At 40.4% G+C, this 17,122-nt stretch overlaps 1 protein-coding gene across 9 annotated transcripts in view; it reads left to right on the top strand.

Annotated features, from left to right (window-relative positions):
• Nucleotides 1–277: 277 nt before the first annotated feature.
• The window catches only part of BLTP1 (bridge-like lipid transfer protein family member 1), a 211,758-nt gene continuing 194,913 nt past the window's right edge, over nucleotides 278–17,122 (top strand). For 6 of the 9 annotated variants that reach the window (XM_011748835.3, XM_011748834.3, XM_011748836.3 and 3 more), the window contains exons 1-2: nucleotides 278–516; nucleotides 1,959–2,045. The gene's annotated coding sequence lies outside the window, so the exon portion shown is untranslated. The remainder of the gene's footprint in view (nucleotides 517–1,958; nucleotides 2,046–17,122) is intronic. The other 3 variants (XM_011748841.3, XM_011748840.3, XM_011748839.3) reach the window with 1 other exon arrangement.

The raw sequence follows: 17,122 nt of genomic DNA, 5'->3' as shown, positions 1-17,122 counted from the left end.
CATACACCCATCTGATGCTCCTTTTTCGTTAGTCTCCTTCTCCTAAGTGGGCTTATCTGTCTCCTGGTATCAGGAAGGCACTAACTTTTCCTTTGGATTGTTAGGGTAGCAAAGTGACTTTCAAATTCAGCGTTCTGGCTCCGTCTGCAGCCTGGGGAGGAGGAAATGGGGCGGGACGCCTTCGGATTCCTGGGCAGGGCTTGAGTGGCGTACCTCGAGGCGCCGGCGACGCTGGCGTGTGACGTTACTGCCTGACGCAGGCGCAGTGCCGCCCGGCCTCGGTTGGGTCCCCTCCCCTCCTCCTCCGCCCCCTTGGGTGTCGGTGGCTGCGGCCAGGGTCTGGACCGGGGCGGCGGGCCCGGGCGGCGGGGCTAGAGGGTGTGGGCACCGGCAGAGCTTCGTAGGCTGCATCCGGCTCGGTGCTGCTGCCGCCGCCGCCCCTGCTGCCGCCCAAGGCCCTCGGCGTTCCGGGCAGAGAGGCCAGAGGGATTTGGGGCTGCAGTGGCACACGCCCAGGTGAGGGGATGGGCCGGGCCAGGCGGGGTTGAGGTCGTCAGCCCGTTTTTCCAGTGTCTCTGGAACTCGATCAACCTGGTTGGAGTCCGAGAGCTTTGGCTTCGTCGTGGCTGCCTGCTGCGGCGGCCACTCTGTCATATTCCTTTGCCATCATTACCTGCAGGGCTGGCACCTATAGACCGGGGGTTGGAGGTCAGTGAGAAAGTCTGGAAGGGCCATGACAGTCGGATGGCTGGGGACTTTGATTCAGGAGCGGTTCCTGCGGGTGATGGTAAGGTGCTCCACTTGCTGGTGTGTGGACTCGGCGGGAAGGACCAGGACCGTGCACCCGCAGGCTCGGACTTCAGCCTTGCCAGCTGCACTGGGTTGTGGTAGACCCCATGCTGCTTAATATAGGGTCGGTTGACCGAGGGTGGGCAAACCTTGGAACAACCCCCGCTTTCTTCTCCAGGATTGATGTGTTTTGTATTCTGAATTGGTGCTTGCTGCACTGCACTCTGGAAGAGTACGTTTCAGCAGAATTTCCTGTTGGTCAAAGGAAGGTGAAGAAAAGTTGATTTTCCTTCCGGAGAGTATTTGTTGTTGTCATTTTTTTACCTTCCTCTTGGCCTTAGTGTTGACGTTTGTTAAAGGTAAAAGTTCATGTAAATTTCCTCTTTAAGGAAATCATGGACTTTATAACAGTCTAAGCGCCTGTAAGTTTCAACCAGTTTAGTGGTTGCTGCTTTCACCCTGTGCATAGCAATGAACTTGTTTTATTCCAAGTTAAATATACAAAGTATAAAAATAGATGAATACCCAGAATACTTTGTTTTGTAACTCTTGAGTGGTACATATAATTATGTGCATATATTATCACATTTAATCATAACAATCCTATAATGTAAAGTCTACTATTCCCATTTTCTAGATGAAAGAACAGAATAGACCTACAAAGTAACATGTTCAAAGTCAGAGCTGTGTCTGAAACCAGGTAATCTGACTCGTTTGCAGTCCCTTAGTCAGTATGCCATACCAACTCCCAAGCACCCTGTGATTTTGCAGGATTTTCATTTGATAAAAAGTATGCCAGGAAGGACATTATGGCACTGTTTCTGCCAGCAAGGACCCAACAGTTTGAGAGAAACTTTTTCAATGTCACATTTTGAGTATGTTTTAAACATAGGATTTGATCTCTAGGACCTTGGATTACCAAACTCATGCTCTTAAGTACAGTGGTTTTGGGACCTTTGGAAGGCTTTAATTTGGAAGTTGTAGTCTTATTTTATACTTAGGCGTATTTCTTGTTTGGAAACTTTAAACAAGGAAACGTAATATTGGACTAAAAGAGTTTCCTCCTGTTTGTGCATGATTAAGTAACCAAATCATATAATCCGAAATAGTTATGCTGCCCATAAAGCCAGAATACCTTGTATAATTGGTTAAAATGCCATTCTTTCCAGGTTTAAGATGAAACGCTGCAGAAAGGCCTTCTGAAGAAAAGGAGAAGGAAAAACAGAACGTTGCAAACTCTGGAAATAAAAACGTGGGTAAGTATTTTTGGCTAAGTTTTAAAAAGGTCAAATTTTCAGTTAAAGCTCAGAGAAAAATCTTCTGACTTTCTTTTTTTTTTTTTTTTTTTTTTGAGACGGAGTCTCGCTCTCTCTTTCGCCCAGGCTGGAGTGCAGTGGCGCCATCTCGGCTCACTGCAAGCTCCGCCTGCCGGGTTCACGCCATTCTTCTGCCTCAGCCTCCCAAGTAGCTAGGTCTTCTGACTTTCTTTTTCAGTTGTGGTTTAATCTGCCTATATTGCTGGGGAATGGGGGTGGGGTGGTGGTGATATGTAATGTAATCTGTTAATCATTTTACTTGACTTTTGAGCTATTGATACCTGATTGACAATTAACTCATGTGCTTAACCTGTGCATTGGCAGGAGAAAGCAAGGAAATCCTTTGCTTAACAGGTGTCAAAATTCTGTTCTCTCTTTTGCCTGCTCTTTAATCTGCCTATGTTTGTAAAGTGTTTTTAATAAGAAATTGAGAAAATGAAGAAAAGTAGTTGACTTTTGGTTTGTTTTTCATAGAATATTGTGTATGGCTGAACTCAAGTTTTTTTTTATGAGTTCTACAGAGAATAATAGAAGACATGATCAAAGATGATTAAGAAGCATTGTAATTCATTTCATAACTAGCTATTGAGTATCATATGTCAGACATCCAGGCTTCCGGTAATAGAGTAATGGTCTTCATGGCCCTGGAGAGCACTACAGTAGTGCATTTTCTCTTAGAAGGTAACATTTTTGTGAACTGATATATTTTCTTTATTTGATAAGCAAGTATGTTTTTGGTTTATGTAGAAGACTAGGAAGTGAGCATTACTCATATAGTAAGTGTATTTATAATAAAAAATTTCGTATTATTTTAGTTGGTAAAGCAGGATTCTGTATGAGTGCTGCCTTAATGTACAGTGGGAAACTAGGGGTTTTTTTTTGTTTTTTTGTTTTTTGTTTTTTTTTTGAGACACAATTTCACTCTGCCTCCCAGGCTGGAGTGCGGTGGTGCAATCTCTTCTCACTGCAACCTGTGCCTCCTGGGTTCAAGTAATTCTCATGCCTCAAGCTCCTGAGTAGCTGGGATTACAGGCATATGCCACAACGCCTGGCCAATTTTTGTATTTTTAGTAGAGACCGGGTTACACCATATTGGCCAGGCTTGTCTCGAATTCTGATCTCAAGTGATCCACCCGCCTCGGCTTCCCTAAGTGGTGGGATTACAGGTGTAAGCCACTGTGCCTGGTGAAACTAGGATTTTTGTAGACTTTATTTTAGCATACTGTATTTCATGTTAAAGATAGTGACAGAATTTTAAATTTTTATGGGAACTTAGCAAAATTAATATTTTAATTTGAGAAAAATTTGAGGAGCTTATATAGAAGATACATGGTCAGATAGGGAACTGTTTAGGTGATGAATTGGAGGGAGGTGAGCTTTGAAAACTGGTGACCAGTTAGAGGCTATTATAATTATCCAGGTGGGAAATGAGAACTACAGTGCAAATTGGAATTAAGAAATGGAGATGGATTTAATAGATGTAAAGGAGGTAGATGGATAGGATTTAGTGGGCTTGAGGGAAAATGAAGTCAGGGTAATTTCTAGCCACCATCATCTTTATGCATATATTAATGTTTAATAAATACTTTTGGGATGCTTAGAATGAATTCTCTGGTTTGGGAAGCTGAGTAGATTCTGGGGCCCTTTACTGAGGTAGGACGTATAGGAAGAGCAGTAGATTGGGGAACATGATTGGAGATGAGTTCAGTTTGATCCATTAAATCTGAGGCATCTGTGACTTCTAAGAAATGTCATTAGGCAGTTGTATATATGGATCTGAGTTAAGCAGAATACCCAGCTTGAGATGTAAATTTTGGAGTCAAAATTTAAAGTTAGTTAAAAGCAATGGCAATGGATGAAATCACTCATGGGAAAATGTAGAGTGAAAATAGAAGAGAAATGAGGATGGAGAACAACAGCATTTAAGGGTGAGGCTGAAGAAAAATACGCCTCAAAGGAGTGGGCAGGGAAGTAAGATTGGGCAAGAGAGTCACAAAAGTCAGTGGAAGAACCAAGTTTAGAGAAAAGGAATGAATATTAGACATCTATAGACATCAAATAAGGTGAGGACAACTAAAGTATCCATTGGACATATCACTTAAGAAATTGTTGATGACCCGAGCAAGAGCAGTTTTACAAGTAAAGCTAATTCACACTGGGTAAGGGATATGGATGTTGAAATAGCTAATGTCATTTACTATTTCAGAAAGTTTAGTTGTAAATGGAGTAGAGGAGATAGCTAAAGCTATGAGTTTGAGAGAAGGTTTGTTTTTTAAGATATAAGGGATATAAGCACATGTTTATTTGCTGAAGATAAAGAGTCATCAGAAAGAAAATTGGAAGATAGAGGAATGAGGCAAAATAATTGGTGAAGCAGAGTCCCTGAACGAACTGGAAAGGATGTAATACAAGGGTTCAGGTCAAGGGTACTTTAGATAGACTTCTTACTGAGACAGGAAGGAAGGGAAGGAAGGAGGTGATGATTATGTATACAGATAAATTTGTAGGAGGCAGGGTAAAGGGTTACTCTACAAAGTTTATGCAGGAGACTCTGACTTATGGTAGAAAGAGGAAAGAGTTCACTCTTGTTATTGGTAGCCTTCTTGGTGTGGCATTGCTGACTCCTGATCTTTTAGTAGGGAGGAGGAGGAGAGTGAAGTGGTTTAGCTTAAGATGACATATATGAATCATCAGGTTAGAGATACCTTGAAGATCTCTTGCAAAATTACCCTTCTCATACTTTGTATTAGTATCTATGGCTAAATAACAAATTGTCCCAGAACTTAGGGGTTTAAACTGATAAACATTTATTATCTCAATTTCTGTGGATCAAAAATTTGGGAATTAACTAAACTGGGTGCTTCTGGCTCAGGGTCTTTGAGGAGGATGCAGCAAAGATGTAGGCTGGGACTTTAGTTATCCAGGGTAGTGGTCCTCAACCTTTTTGGCACTAGGGACCAGTTTCATAGAAGACAACTTTTCCATGCACCCGATGGGTGGGGTTGATGGGGGGATGGTTTCAGGATGAAGCTGTTCCACCTCAGATCATCAGGCATTAGATTCTCTTAAGGAGTGCACAACCTAAATCCCTCACAGGTGCAGTTCACAGCTGGGTTTGCGCCCCTATGAGAATAATGCCACCCGCTGATCTGACAGGAGGTAGAGCTCAGGTGGTAATCCTCACTCACCTCCGGCTGTGTGGTCTAGTTGCTACCAGGCCACAGCAGTCTGTGGCTTGAGGGTTGGGGACCCCTGATCTAGGGGCTCAACTGGGGCTGGAGGGTTTAATTCCATGATGGCTCACTAGTTTAGCTGCTGGATGGAGACCAACAGCCTTTTTTGTCATAGTCACATAAAAGTTCAATTTCAATTATAGTGATTTTCTTGGTTCACAGGAATTGGCTATTATGTGGATCCATTTGGCTCTCTCCCTAGCAACATTCTAATTGAAAAAATATTTTCTTTGAACTTGATATGATGAGAGTGTTGGTAAACACATGTGACCATTTTCCCCGTCCCTGTCTCCCAAGTCCCTGTTTTTTTGGGTGGGTAGTTTGAGTATATATCAGGTGAGGGTTCCTGACCCAAGTGGCTTAAGACTGGAAGATATAAGAAGAGCCTAAATGCTACATAGGAAAAAAGAAATAGTTTTATTTCAAAAAATCCTTTAGAATTTTTCTTTGTTGATGCTAGGATTTTAGTGTTATTTTGTGTTTTAGAATATTTTAAATAAACATGGAAGTGAGAAATTGAATTGTTGATTAAAAGAAACTTACAGAATATGTTTGTCAGCCAATATGAAAAAAGCATAAATGAAGCCCTATAACTAATTAATTTATGGTATGGGGACTACCCCTTTCATTCATGGTAATTTCTATTGATCTCTTTGTATCGCTCACCGTATTAAGGAGTATGTTGAAGGTAGTAATTACCACTAAAGTATTACTATTAAAAGTAGATAATATTTAAAAGTCATGATTTCTTCTAGATTTAGAGAGATTGTAGTTAGCTGTCTCTACCCTCTTAGTTGATACGTTTTCTACAGCTTTTTTTTTTTTTTTTTTTGAGACGGAGTCTTGCTCTGTAGCCCAGGCTGGAGTGCAGTGGCCAGATCTCAGCTCACTGCAAGCTCCGCCTCCCGGGTTTACGCCATTCTCCTGCCTCAGCCTCCCGAGTAGCTGGGACTACAGGCGCCCGCCACCTCGCCCGGCTAGTTTTTTGTATTTTTAGTAGAGACGGGGTTTCACCGTGTTAGCCAGGATGGTCTCGATCTCCTGACCTCGTGATCCGCCCGTCTCGGCCTCCCAAAGTGCTGGGATTACAGGCTTGAGCCACCGCGCCCGGCCTTTCTACAGCTTTTTAAGTTTTTGAGGCCGGGCACAGTGGCTCACGCCTGTAATCCCAGCACTTTGGGAGGCTGAGGCGGGTGGATTACAGGGTCAAGAGATCGAGACCATCCTGGCTAACACGGTGAAACCCTGTCTCTACTAAAAATATGAAAACAAAATTAGCCAGGTGTGGTGGTGGGCACCTGTAGTCCCAGCTACTCGGGAGGCTGAGGCAGGAGAATGGCGTGAACCCGGGAGGAGGGGCTTGCAGTGAGCCGAGATTGTGCCACTGTACTCCAGACTAGGTGACACAGCGAGACTGTTTCAAAAAAAAAGTTTTTGAAAAAAATTTTTTGATAAGTATTTAGGTGAACTAGCATAAATTTCTGACTATGGAGGTGAGGTTTGGTAAAATACAGCATTTTTAGTTGGACGATATGACTTCTTAGATGTTCAGAGTTCTTCCATATATAAACATGAAGAATCATTTTTGTAGCATAGATTATGATATTAAAAATTATGTTTGTTTCGTTATAGTGTTTGGATCATCAGTCGCCATACCTGAATATTTCTTTTGCCTGGTATTTGATTTTCTTCTAAGAATCATGCTAACTAGTACTTGTGGAACTATGTTATTAATATTGGTACTTTCTTGATTGTTATTTGTGGCAACTAATTTCTTTTGGTTATAAATATAAATCCTGTTATTAAATGTTTTTCGGCTGGGCACAGTGGCTCATGCCTGTAATCCCAGCACTTTGGGAGGCTGAGGCAGGTGGATCACCAGGTCAGGAGATCAAGACCATCCTGGCTAACACAGTGAAACCCTGTCTCTACTAAAAATACAAAAAATTAGCCGGACATGGTGGTGGGTGCCTGTGGTCCCAGCTACTCAGGAGGCTGAGGCGGGAGAATTGCTTGGACCCGGGAGGCGGAGGTTGCAGTGAGCCAGATCGTGCCACTGCACTCCAGCCTAGGCGACAGAGAGAGACTCTGTCGCAAAAAAAAAAAAAAAAAAAAAAAATTATTTTTTACTTCTTGTAAGGAATGAAATGCATTTTAATGTTTACTGCCATGCACTTTATTGTTTTTTAGCTTTCACTTTTTTGTTGAATTAATTTTTTTCTTTAAGAATATTAATAAAAGTAGCTTAGCTACTACTGCTATAATGTTTTTTGTCAAGTGCTGTGCAATGAATTTTATGTTTGCTTTATGTTTTTAATACCTTCAGCATCTCTTCAAGGAAGAGATGACCATCCTACTATTTGGAAACAGGCTCAAAGAGATTCGGTAGCTTGCTCACAGCTAACAAAAGTATAAAAGGGATGAAGCCAGCTTTCCATTTCAAACCTGGTTTTAAAGCCTACTCTATTTCTAAGATACCAGACAATTTCTATCATTTCTGATTGAATGTTATTTTACCACATAATTCTATTGGGCTTCAGAACTAGTTAACAGGTGAAATTGTGTTGTGTATAGAATCCTGGGACTGAAAAGGACCTGGAGTGACCCTTCCTAGGTAGTAAGGATTATACCTAATCTATTTTACCTAAGAGAATAATTGTTTATTTTGTCTGCATTTGAATAAACAGAATAGGACATTATATAATTTTGATTTATGTGCACAGAGATGCTGACCCTGGCCAGAATTGTTAAGGAGGCTAAGTGTGCATTTGTTGCCCATCTCGTTTTGAAGATTTTCCCCATCTTTAGGAATCTTAGGCTTTTGGGATATTCATACGTCCTGCTTCTGAATGAGAAAAGCACTCTAATGAATCAATTTACACTAATGCCACATGGTAATCATGATGGTAGATATTATTGAAATCCCATTAAGATATCTTTGCATTCGTAAAAGTATTGGTTAGCATTCTATTTAACTAAATGGATGGTGTAATTTTAGGCCTTGTTGTATCATGATGGGAGCAATTTTTAAGCAGAGAGGGCCCTACAAATCACTGTACATGTAATGGGTAATGCCAACCTTTTTATACATTCCAATACTATCTTAAATGTATAAAGTTTACATAATTATTTTAAGTGAGATATTCAATTGCCGTAGACACATATTTTGTATACTTTATCTGTGTAGCATCATAGAGTTGGAAGGAACTTGACAAAGTCATTAGTTCCAGGCCATCTACCTGAGGCTTGGTTAGTGCTTTGATCATTTTTGTCACTCTAGAAATAGTTTACATGAATTAAACACTCCTTGAAACTTTAGTTTGAATAAAAATGTTGTATGATCTGGCTTGTATTTTACTTTTGTTTTGGGATCTCCTTAGGCCATGGGAAAGATAAACAATCTATTCAGGCAGATCTTTTGTTTTGGTATTTACTGAGCTATTTGGATCAATGACTTGGTGTTTTAATTGTTAAGAAGGAGATAAATGTCTTTAAACTTGGTAACCCTACACAAATTATCTGAAGATGATTTGTTACATATGTGCAGAAACCAAACAGTTAAAAGTTTTCAAGTTAAGCGTTTGCTCTGCAACGTTTAATATTGATCAGTAAATGTAGAAAGCAGTATAGAAATGTGATTGTACAGAGTACATAATTCACAGAATTTCTTGTATACGGTAATGGTGCTGTGTGCTAACAGGTACTTAATCTTGGTGATGAAGAGAGTGTATGTTGGTGGAGTTCAAAGGAGAGCTCTAAAGTTGGTTTATTTTACAACCCTTAAAAAACTATGATTAAATCCAGAAGACTTTAATATAATGGTCTGAAGATTTGTGAATAGCTTAGGTCCAAAGATTGTGATTTCATTGTTGCATGAGGGATTTGGGTATGATTAAAATTTTTCTTTTCATTTTTGTTGTATTTGGAATTGGGTTGTTAAAATATTGAATATTCTGTTTCTTTACTTTTTTTTGGCAGGCCGGTTGTAGGGGGTGGGCAAGAAATACTGTATTGAGATCTCTTCTTAGCTCTAGCAAATGAGAACCAGTTTTTCTTTTTTCTTTTCTTTTTTTTTGAGACAGGGTCTTGCTGTGTCACCCAGGCTGTCATGCAGTGGTGCAATCATAGCTCACTGTAGCCTTGACCTTCCAGGCTTAAGTGTCCTTCCCATCTCAGCCTCTCCAGTAGGTGGAACTACAGGTGCTTGCCACCACACCCAGCTAGTTTTTATATTTTTTTGTAGAGACAGGGTTTCGCCATGTTACCCAGGCTGGTCTCCTGGGCTCAAGTGATCCACCCATTTCAGCCTCCCAAAGTGCTGGGATTACACGTGTAAGCCACAACACCCAACCAGTGAACCAAATTTTCTTGAGGGTATAAAAGATCATTTAGGAGTGTCTTTGGCCCTGAATACATTGGAAATACTTGCCTGTCTTTGACAATAGCTCATAATGATGTATTTTTTATAACGATGCATTTATTTCATTCATTTATGAAGCAAATATTTATTGAAAGACTGCTCAATGCCAGGAACTTTGTTGAGTATTGGATACCCAAATGAGTAGGGCAAGCTCATCCTTAAGGAGCAGCTATTAGTGGGGGAGATACATTTCTAAACTGATAATTACAATACAGTGTGATAAGTACTAAGAGACAGGTAGTCATTCAGGCAGCATTTATTTAGAATTTTCTATATCGTTAGACATTCTACTAAAGATTATGAATATTCTAAATCTTACACTTAATACTCAGAATTTCTGAGTTGTGTGGTAGACTTTTTAAGCCCAATAAATATTTATTGAATGGATAAGCAAAAACATATAAAAAAAGGTTATATTACACTTCCTGTGTTGCTCCAAATAATTAAAATCAAATATACTTTGCCATGACAGTGCCAGGGTAAGCTGTGGCTCTTCACAGCTAGGTCTTCTCAAGTGGTAAGTAATGTTGTATGGACATATTCAAGCTTAAGCCTGATAAAGGAAACCTTATTTCACACAGTTCTGTTCAACTTATGGGATATTTGTTTTAGAGGAGCCATGAAGCCGTGGAAGGGGATTAACCAGTGCACTGAGCTTTCTTGAGGATCTGTGGGCAGGTTCACAGATGGGAATTGGGCAAATTGTAATCAACCAGTTCTTTCCAACTCTCCTTCTTTGAGTTAATCAACTCTTGCTGAGATGGGGTGGAATTGGGGGATTTGGGTCAAGCTGTGGTGACGAAAGTTCTCGCATCCTTAATTCCTTTCAGCTGTCACCCTACGGTCATCCTTCTGCTAGCTGTTATTCCACAAATTAAATGTTAAGAAAAATAGAAGGGGAAAAGCGACAGTAGAAGGTAATGGGGTTATAACAACAACAACAACAAAAAACTGGGAGTAATAAGAAGAAAAAGGACGAAATAAAAATGTTTTTAAATAAATATGAACTTGACTCATACTTTAAAAATATGTGGAAGCAATCAGAGTCTGTCATTTTTTCTCTACAGAATCTCTTTGCATTTGGGTTCATTCTTTCATCTGTTCTTCCTGTTCTGATAAGAGAAATGTTCCTCTTTTTGTCAAAAGCTAGTTCCTGCACATATGTATGCTCTGGATTGAGATTTTAAAAATCTTATATATTAACTATTGTGTGCTTTCAATCATTGGGTTTCATGGTTTCTTCTAAAGCACACAGTCATGTTTCTTGTAAAGAAAATTGTCCTTAGATTTGATAGGCCTAGTTATAAATAATAAAAACACAGTGCCTTGTTTTGGGTTTCCCCAGAAACAAACCTGGGATAAAGATTCAAGGGAATATAGTTTATTGGGAAATGATCATAGGAAACACTGGTAGGAGTGGGGAAGGAAGAAAAGAAAGGGATAGAAGTGGATAAAGGGCATTATTCTGGCAGTTACCACTGTGGGCACCTGGAGCTCACGTTGGGGATTCTCAGACATCAAATAAACTACCCTTGGAGTTGTCCCAAACCAAGAGCAAGGACAATTTGAGTGTTACATCCACCAACTTCCTAGCCATAATTGACGTTAACCCTCTGGCATTTCTAGTTTGTCCCTGGAGTGCAAGCTGAATGTGTCCTTGCAGTCAGAAAGCAGCCCTCAGCAGGGTGTCACAGGTGTTCAGAATGAGCAGGTTTCCTGTGTAGAGGTGAGTGCCAGCAGTATATGGGCAAGACACCAATAGCATTGGCCGCCAATAGCAAACATTTGTACAATTCAGTATCTATGATGTACCAGAAATTCTAAATGCTTTACATATATCAACTTACCAATTTTCACACCGTAACTCTATGAGATAGGTACTGTTGGTGTCCTCACTTTACACATGAGGAAACAGAGTACAGAAAGGTTAGGTATTTTGCCCACAATCACACAGCTATAATTTCAGAACTGACATTTGAACCCAGGTGAAGCATGGCATAGAGTCTATGCTTTTAATCCATATAGTGATCTGCTTCTGGAACAATACAGTCTGAAGCAGCATCTTTTGATTCTACTGTTGTTCCATAATAACTGCCTTCTCTTTCTCACTTTCTCTCATCTCTTTTGTTTTATTTAGTGTTCTGTATCCACTTCCTTATTTGTAGCTGTCTCCTCCCCTCCCTGCAATTCTAGAACATTGTAGGCATTCCTCTTTTCATTTTACACTCAAGGCTATCATATCAAATAATTCTTGCTAAGGTATTAACTGATATTTCTGAGTTTACGTGAAGGCCTCTGAGTTTGATATTGCTTAGTGAGTATCTGCATTTTAATTACAGAATACAAATATTTAAGAACCATAGAAAGATGTGATTATAGAGTTACAGATGACTAGATTAGAATTTTGGGATTGGGAGACACCTATACCTTGGCCACGGTTTAAGGAGAGGCCAAGAAATGTATGCTTAGGCAAAAAAAAGCTGTTTTCCCAACTACAGCATCCTGTCCTCCAACCATCACTTTGTCTTTTTCTTTTTAAATTATGGAAATATTACATGCCAGTTGTAAAACAAACAATATGTGAGTGCCCAAAATAAAGTGAAAGTCTGGTTTTGCTGCTGCTTCTCCTTCCCCCAGAATCTCTTTCCACTGATTAGATTAGATTCAAGCTATATGCATCTTTGGCAGGAATATCACAGAAGTGAGACTGTGTTCTTCTATTAAGAGGCTCACAGTTTTGACTTATCCTATTGCTGCTGGTATTTACATTGATCACTTAACTTGCCTTTCTCCAAGTTCCTCTTTTCCCCTTTGTCATTAATAAGTATTTTTTTTGGGGGTGGGGGAAGAGTTATTTTGATGTGACTATATTGTTAGCCATCAACATTTGATTATATTGCTATGGACTCAGATACCTGTTTTTTTTTGTTTGTTTTTGAGACGAAGTCTCGCTTTGTCACCCAGGCTGGAGTGCAGTGGCGCGATCTCGGCTCACTGCAAGCTCTGCTTCCCGGGTTCACGCCATTCTCCTGCCTCAGCCTCCAGAGTAGCTGGGACTACAGGCTCCTGCCACCATGCCCGGCTAATTTTTTGTATTTTTAGTAGAGACAGGGTTTCACCATGTTAGCCAGGATGGTCTCGATCTCCTGACCTCATGATCTGCCCACCTTGGCCTCCCAGAGTGCTGGGATTACAGGCGTGAGCCACCGCGCCCTGCCTCAGATACCTGTTTTATTAAATGGGTAGTAATCCATTACTATCATTTATTTTTATGTTAGTCTGTCCCAGGTTTTTCCAGTGGGAGCCTCTTTAAGCTGGCTTCTGTGTCCTTTTGACATGTTCGTATCATTCTTTGGATACTTCTTTCCTTTCTGGAAAACAAGGCTTATCTTTACTTTCTGTCCCTTAGTTGTGGAGTCAGCCACTTTTGCAAGGGACCCTGTTTCCTCTTAGTAGAAAATGGCTTTTTCGAAACAAAGTTTTCTGCTCCTTTTTATTGAGGTGGTGTTGCTCTCAGGACCTGTTAGTGAACACATGCATGCACATATACAGTACAGTACATAAATACATTTACAGCTATATTTATTTCTGTATCCATTTATGTTGAAAGCCATAGCTCCAGTTCTTATCTACCATTTTAGGTTTTATTCTAATTTTCTTCCTTTATATATCTCCAACAGTGAGACATTGTAATAATGGTTCCCATTATCCTTAATATATTTATTTACTTCATCTCCCAGGTGTGTCCTCCTTATCCTATTTCTGGTCCAACATACTTTTCAGCTTGTTCTCCTGCATGGAAACCCTACTTAGCTATTTTGGATCTGTGACCTTTCTTTTGGGCTCTGACACCCTATGCCTGGCAGCCTTCCTGAGTAGATGCTTTTTTCCCTCTGCTCAGGCTCTCACTCCTCTCAGCCTCTGAAACCTTAAGCTGGGTGCTTCTCCTGTGCCGCCTCCTGCCCCTGCTGGCCATGGATGTTCTTCTCCTTCCACTCAGGCTCCAGCATCCTATGCCTGACTTCTTCCCTACAAGTGTATGCTCCTCATCTCACTCTGTTTTTGACACCCTTAGGTGCTGCCACTACTCCACAAGCCTGTCCATCATGCCATTGGATACTTAATTTATTCATATCAGGCTCTGACATCCTGCTCTAGGCCGCTGAGACTCCTGTCTCTCTCTTCCCCATGTGCAGATGCATGCTTTACTCTGCTTCACCTTGCAACTTTTAGATTGAACTGTCACGAAGGGTAGAGGAAGAGGAAACAACCAATTTGTATTTTGTTCCACCATTTGCTCCATGAAGATTTTGCAATAGATTACCATATCCATCTCCAGTCTCTCACTATTAAGGAATTGGCGATACACTACTTCGTGTGGCTGAACATATAACAACATTTTCGTTTGGATTCTGTGTCTAGTGTTGCCTTACTTTCTTTATACCGGAATATCTACTTCTTACTTTAGGGGCCTTATTCAATCTTAGCCTTTATTTCTATACTTGCTCAAAATATGTTCTTTTAAATATTTAGCCTTTATGTGTTGATTTATCTTAAAGGCTTTGCATTAATCTAATATTCAGGAAATATTGATTGAAACTTGTTTGATACTGTGGGGTTTCTGTCTTTACAGCCTAAACAACCTCTTTCCACATTCTTTATGACTGTGGTTTGTTACAGTGGTGGGTCATGATTATTTTAGATGAGGTCTTTTTGGTGGATAGATCATTTCCCCTTGGATTTGAATAGAAACAGATTTCCTTTTTATATGGAGACCTGAATGCTGGGACATATCTCTCATGGAACTTTCCCTTAGAGTCTTTTCCTCCTTAGTGATGTGCTGGCTAGCAATCTGTAGAATGGTAAAAATAAGTATGAAATAGATACATATGTTGTTTTTTGATATGTAAACCATTATGTGATATGTGAATATTTGGTTTTAGATTTTTTAAGATAGTTTTTGTTTCAAAGTATTTGCTTCCTTTTAAAAGTTAAAAAAAAAAAAAAAAAAAAAAAAGAGGGAAGAAAGAGAAAGCTCATGTTGTAAAGTTAGCCCCCAAATTTTAAGGTTCTGATTGACAGGGATTTTTCAAAGCTTTGAAAAATACAAGAACATTTTTTATGCAGTTTCTACATTGTAGGAAAAAAAGGATTATTGTAAACTGAAAACATTTTCTTCTAGCTCTTTTGCCTTTAGGTTTTCATATCACTATTAATAATAAACCTTCTGTTATTAAGTTCTTTATTACTTTCTTAAGAGATGTTTAATTTGCCTTTGTAAATTATATGATTTAATCAATGTAGAAATATGATTCATAATGTGTTGTAGATTGTGTCTGGCAATGTCGTCTCATCCAATTCTTATTTATTTATTTATTTCAGAAGGGGTCTCCCTCTCTCAACTGGGCTGGAGTGCAGTAGCATGATCATAACTCACTGTAACCTTGAACTCCTAGGCTCAAGCAATCCTCTTGCCCCAGTGCCCTGAGTAGCTGGGACTACAGGTGCACACCACCATGCATGGCTAGTTTTTTATTTTTATTTTTTTGGCAGAGATGGGGTCTCACTCTGTTACCCAGGCTGGATTCCAACTTCTGGCCTCAAGAGTTCTTCCCACCTTTGCCTCCCAAAGCACTGGGATTATAGGTTCCTGGCCTCATCCAATTTTTTTTTTTTTTTTTTTGAGACGGAGTCTCGCTCTGTCACCCAGGCTGGAGTGCAGTGGCCAGATCTCAGCTCACTGCAAGCTCCGCCTCCCGGGTTCCCGCCATTCTCCTGCCTCAGCCTCCCGAGTAGCTGGGACCACAGGCGCCGCCACCTCGCCCGGCTAATTTTTTGTGTTTTTAGTAGAGACGGGGTTTCGCCGTGTTAGCCAGGATGGTCTCAATCTCCTGACCTAGTGATCCGCCCGTCTCGGCCTCCCAAAGTGCTGGGATTACAGGCTTGAGCCACCGCGCCCGGCCCAATTTTTTTTTTTTTGAGACAGAGTCTCGCTCTGTCGCCCAGGCTGGAGTGCAGTGGCCGATCTCAGCTCACTGCAAGCTCCGCCTCCCGGGTTTACGCCATTCTCCTGCCTCAGCCTCCGGAGTAGCTGGGACTACAGGCGCCCGCCACCTCGCCCGGCTAGTTTTTTGTATTTTTTAGTAGAGACGGGGTTTCACCGTGTTAGCCACGATGGTCTCGATCTCCTGACCTCGTGATCCACCCGTCTCGGCCTCCCAAAGTGCTGGGATTACAGGCTTGAGCCACCGCACCCGGCGCATAGCTATTTTTTAAAAGCATTAAATGAAATACTACATACAAAGCACTTAGTTCCTGGTACATAGTAAGTGTTTAGTTAAATTTTCTTCCGTTTCCTCAGTTGTAAAATGGGAATACCCATAATATCTATCTCAGGGGTTCTTGTGAGAATTAAATGAGTTACTATATGTAACGTACATATAGTAAGCACTCAGCAAATGTTCATAACATTTACAGGCTTGAGCCACCGCGCCCGATCCCTCATCCAATTTTTAAACTTGTTTTGTGATGTCCAAAGATAAGAGTTGTGGTGAATAAACAGAAAACGGTTTAGAAAGTTAAGTCAGATGTACAAAATTTCAATTAGAAAGTTATCCTTCCATATTCTTTACTGCAGAAAAAATTTGCTATTTTTGTAGTTATCTGTAAAAATCTCCTCTGCTGTTTAGTCTTAGAGTAGTATTAACTGTGTAGGTCTCTTTGTGATTAAGTCTAGCTTTTTTGCTCTTTCTGATTTATTATGAGATAATTTTGTTATCAGTAGGTTGGGTTAGTCATATGTTACTACGGTATTATGAAGGAATATTTTCTTGTTTCTTGGATCATAAAATATGAACTTTTTCCTTTTTATTGTTGGTACATCTCAATATTCATATTCATTCTACTACTGTGTGTGCATATATACAATACACCCATATCTATATACATATGTATATGCACACGTATGTTTATGCATACAAATGTTTGTCAGAAGTTGGGTCACAGTTCTACAGTGAATTTTTCTTTATCTTAAGCATCTGATAGCAGGAGGTCTTTTTACTGTTCTGACTACCTAGAGTGAATCTGAACTAGGAAGCTTGTTTCCCCATGGAATAATGGGGAATACATAGAGGTGATGGAGGGTAAGAGGGATTTATCTGACTTAATATACAAATTTGACAATAATAAGTGGTGGCTTTGGGACAAGTCTGGATGAATTTGTTTAATGTAGATGGCTAGTACTTCTGATTGTTGAGATGCTTTTGATTAAAGAATAATCACGCCGGGTGCGGTGGCTCACGCCTGTAATCCTAGCACTTTGGGAGGCTGAGGTGGGTGGATCACCTAAGGTCAGGAGTTCAAGA

The sequence above is a fragment of the Macaca nemestrina genome, chromosome 3 (genome assembly GCF_043159975.1).
Source record: "Macaca nemestrina isolate mMacNem1 chromosome 3, mMacNem.hap1, whole genome shotgun sequence".
NCBI classification, from domain to species: Eukaryota; Metazoa; Chordata; class Mammalia; order Primates; family Cercopithecidae; genus Macaca; species Macaca nemestrina.
This window is presented reverse-complemented; position numbering and strand designations above follow the sequence as displayed.